General features: G+C 50.2%; 1 protein-coding gene and 1 long non-coding RNA gene across 6 annotated transcripts in view; one reads left to right on the forward strand and one right to left on the reverse strand.

Moving 5' to 3' along the window:
• The window catches only part of Tead4 (TEA domain transcription factor 4), a 71,191-nt gene extending 70,575 nt beyond the window's left edge, over positions 1-616 (reverse strand). For 2 of the 5 annotated variants that reach the window (XM_048787693.1, XM_048787690.1), the window contains exon 1: positions 37-263. The gene's annotated coding sequence lies outside the window, so the exon portion shown is untranslated. Of the gene's footprint in view, positions 1-10; positions 264-420 lie in introns of those variants that run through there. The other 3 variants (XM_048787696.1, XM_048787694.1, XM_048787691.1) reach the window with 3 other exon arrangements.
• On the forward strand, positions 252-4,262 carry LOC125611893. The gene is made up of 2 exons (XR_007342141.1): positions 252-530; positions 1,051-4,262. It is a non-coding gene; the product is annotated as an uncharacterized LOC125611893 (long non-coding RNA).

The following is a 4,262-nucleotide window of genomic DNA, read 5'->3' on the forward strand; positions in this document are numbered from 1 at the left end:
GGCGACTGACCCTCCCCGCGCCGCCAGAGCGTAGCTTGCAGCTGCCGGCCCCGGTGTGCGGAGCGGAGCGCGCGGAGGGAGGAGATTTCCCAGAATGGGACTGTCGGGAAGACACGAAGATCCCAATTCCTGGCGGAGTGAGTCAACCCGGAGAGGAAGGGAACGCGGGGCGACTGCTGCGGACGCGGGGAGCGGACGGAAGGGAGGAAGCGGGGGAGAGGGCAGGGAGGAGCGCGCCCGAGCACGAAGGGAAGAAAAGCGGCTGGACGGGCGCGCCGGTAGCTCTGGAGTCCAAGGCGGGAAGACGGACGGCGGCAAGAAAGAGCACCCAGAGGGAAGCACGCGGCGCGGCGGGCGGAGCGGGCGCGACGGTGCGGGAGGGCCCCGTGGGGCTGGGGTGGCGCGGCGGGCGACACTCACCTGACCGGGATGCGGCGGCGGCGGGCGACGGAACCGGGAGCTGCGGCCCTCCCCACCCCCTGGCTTCAAGTTTGCCAGGAGGACGCCTGGAATGTGCGGAATGAAGGCTGGTATGAGATGCGCGCAGCCGAGGGAGGGAGCCGGAGGGAGTGGCGGCCCTGCCACCGGCACCTCGGGGAGGAGACTGGGACGCCCGGGAGGGGGCGGCCCGTGAGGGGCCGGGCCGGGCTGCGGGGCGGGGTTGGGGCGGGTCGCTGGCCGGCGGCGGTGGGGGAGGCTGAGCGCGCCCAGGCGGGGACGCGGGCCTCGAGATCCCAGTTCTGGGACCGGGATCTCTGCGTCCAGCCCAATCGCTCCCCGCCACGCATTTTTCCTTTGATCTCAGCCCCAGTTCGCTTCCAACTCTCTTCGCCCCTCTGCTTCTTCTCCTCCGGGCGGAGCCCCGACTCCCTTTCCCCGGAGCCTAAAACTTTACTTTCTGCCTGAATGGGGTGTCTCCCAGGAGGACCCAGCCCCTGCCTCCGTCCTGACACGCTCGAGGTGAAAGACCGGGGAAGGGGCGGGCGCCCGGAGTGCAGGAAGGGCTGCTCCCTTCCCGCGTCTCCCAACGAAGGACACTTCTTGCTCCAGGGAACCAGGAAGCAGGAACTCTCAGCTCGACTCCCAGATCCGCCACTGGTGCCCCCACGCTGGTCCTCTCCTTTCAGTTGTCTTCTGGTGTCCCTCAGGATCCGCAAAGCTGTCATTAGGAAGAATAAAGCACGTGGGAGAAAGCAGTCAGTGTGAGATCCGTGCGGTATGGCAAGAGACTCGTTCTGGGCTCAGTAGTAGTAAGTCGATAAAGATTTATCCAGTATGTACTATGTGCCCACTAGTAAAAACAGGAAGGACAGGACCTCAGCCCCTACCCTCAAAGAGCTTATAATTTAGCTGGGAAGACTAAAGGTACAGAAAAGTGTGTTCATTTAGTGGGTGTCTGGATCTTAACCATGCCAAATTAATTTAGGGGAAGAGGGATATAGGAAACACATGGACTCCTGTGTGGAAATCTTCAGAACAAATTGACTTAAAGATAGCTCTGTCAGCCACCTTGTGGCTTTGGGAGACTTGAAACCAGAGGACTTGGCTTTTTTTTCAAAAATCAAATCCAACCTCTAGAGTGATATCGTTGAACCTTGTATTGAAGATATTGTCCAGATCTCTTCTCCCTTGCCAAACAGTAAATTTATGTCTGATTTATCTTGTTTTTCTTTTTTTTTTAAACTAGGGATTGAATTGATCATAGGCTACCTACCTTTGTCAATGCAGCTCCACAGAACTTATCCTTCAAGAGATGAAGGATAAGGAGGCACTTTACCATTGACCTATATTGCCAAACCTTTTTCCTTTGTATTTTGAGACAAAGTCTCATGAAGTTACTTAGGGACTTGCTAACTTGATGAGGCTTGCCTGAAACTTGCATCCTTCCGCCTCAGCCTCCTGAGTCTCCGGAATTACAGGCATGTGCCACCACACTGGGCCTGATTTATCTTATTTTTGACCCAGCACCAACATGGTGCCTAGGTTAGAAAAGTGCATAATACATACATATATTGGTACCAGGGATTGAACCCAAGGGCGCTTAACCACTGAGCCACGTCACGCCGCTAGCCCTTTTTATTTTTTTATTTTAAAACAGGGTTTCTCTAGATTGCTTACAGCTTCACCAAGTTGCTGAGGCTGGCTTTGAACCTGCCATCCTCCTGCCTCAGCTTTCTGAGCCATGCTATTACAGATTTGCACCACCACACCCAGCTGAAAAGTACATAATAAATGTTGAATGAAAAAAAAAATTGCTACCATGGAAGATACTGAAAAGATGTACTATTAAATGTCAGAGTTGTATCCAAGAGGTGTTCCAAAAGTCCAGACAATGCAGCTAGACTGTCTCCAATCTTCCAAGGCAAAGAAGAGTGAGGAAGCAGCTGTCATTTGGATATATAAATGCTTGTTAAATAATGAGTCATATCAAGGCTTGGTCACACCTCATACACCTGAAAAGACCACAACACAAGGCAATATATCAGCCCCACGTGGAGTACAAACTGTAAGGACTACTTAATTCAATAATACTGTGTTGAGTGACTGTTGACTTTGACACCAAGCTAAGTGCAGGAATAAGTCCCTGCCCTCAACAAGTTCAGAGTCTAGGTGAGAAGATAATGATTATGCAAAATTCAATGGTAACTCAAGGAAAGGAACAATGAAATCCAAGTTACAGGGTGGCATTTGCTTCATCTCTTGAAGGATAAAGCCAAATTGAGACTGGAAACCCTGCTCAAGTCCTGTGGAGCAGCATGGACAAATGTCGGCACGTGCAGGCTGTTTAGGAAAGGTGTGTGAGCAGGAGACTGAGAAGTGAAGACTGCAGTTAAAAAGGGGGAGCTGGGGGCTGGGGTTGTGGCTCAGTGGTAGAGCACTCGCCTAGCATGTGTGAGGCCCTGGGTTCAATCCTCAGCACCACATGAAAATAAATAAATAAAATAAAGGTATTGTGTCCAACCACAACTAAAAAAATATTTAAAAAAAAAAAAAAGTGGGAGCCAGGTTGGGAAGATAGTTGTATGGAGTTTTGGCCATCATAAAAGCCATAAAGTGCCAGGCACAGTGGCACTTGCCTGTAATCCCAGCAGCTCCCAAGGCTGAGGCAGAAGGATCAAGGTTCAAGGCCAGCCTGGGCAATTTAGTGAGACCCTATCTGAAAATAAATAAATAAATAAATAAAAAGGGCTAGAGATATAGCTTGTGGTAGAGCGCCCCTAGATTCAATCCCCAGTATCCTAACAATAGCAAAGCCACTTAGACACAGTTGTGACATATTCAGCGCCACTATCAAGAGACTCTGGCAATAGTCTTGGGGGTGATTCAGAGACTTAGGGTGTCCTAAGCTCAAGGAGTGTTCCTGAAGATGGCAAGTCTGAGTCCAGCCTCAGCAACTTAATTAAGGATCTGGAAGCAGACCAGAGGCAAAATCAGCTGAAACTGTTGCTTAGAGTTTGTCTGTGAAGGTGAGAGAGAAAATAAAAATGGGCTAAACCTTAACAAGGGAGCAATGGATGGTGTCATTACTGAGATAAGAATTCAAACAGCAAGGGATTCAGGTGAGGTAGAAGGTGAGTCCTAGCCAGATTGAGAGGAAGGTAGGACAGGGCAGAGTAGAAACAGGAGAGCCACCCTTGGGAGTCACATTCAGCACAGACTGTTCAGAGGGAACTTGAAGTTCAATCTGTTTTCTTTCTTTCCCCCAAATTTTAACTATCCAAAACCAAGACCGTCAGTGGCCAAAGCTGAAAAGCTAGGTCTTTTAGGATTTTGGCTTCCTAGCCTCACCTTCCCTCATAGACTTACCTCCTAATAGAGAGTCTTTGGGAATTTCATACCTGAAGCAGTTGAGGATCCTCTGAGTAAAGAAAGAAAACGGATCAGATACGCCTATTCTGAAGGGTTAAAGACTGACAGTGATTTTAGACATAGAACCCGTCCTTCCCAGGGTATTCCCACTTTTTAAGGGATCACCCCCTCACTCACTGATCCCTAGGAATCAATCTATTGATGGAAATATTTCATCAGTTTGCATCAAGCTGGAAGAGACACAAAAATGCATCATGTAATCCACAACTCTCCTCACTTCCTGGTGATCCAGACCACTCTACTTCTACAAATGGATCCTCAATCAAGCTTGCTGATGGGTGGTGCAGGTGGAGAGCAGCAGGGGTGTGGTGAGAGCTGGTTTTGATGTGGGGAGGGTATTTGTGTCGGTTATAGGCTGAAGTCAAAGTCAAAAATCATATTAATTACTGTTA

This window comes from Marmota marmota, unplaced genomic scaffold (genome assembly GCF_001458135.2).
Source record: "Marmota marmota marmota unplaced genomic scaffold, marMar, whole genome shotgun sequence".
In the NCBI taxonomy this organism is placed as follows: domain Eukaryota; kingdom Metazoa; phylum Chordata; class Mammalia; order Rodentia; family Sciuridae; genus Marmota; species Marmota marmota.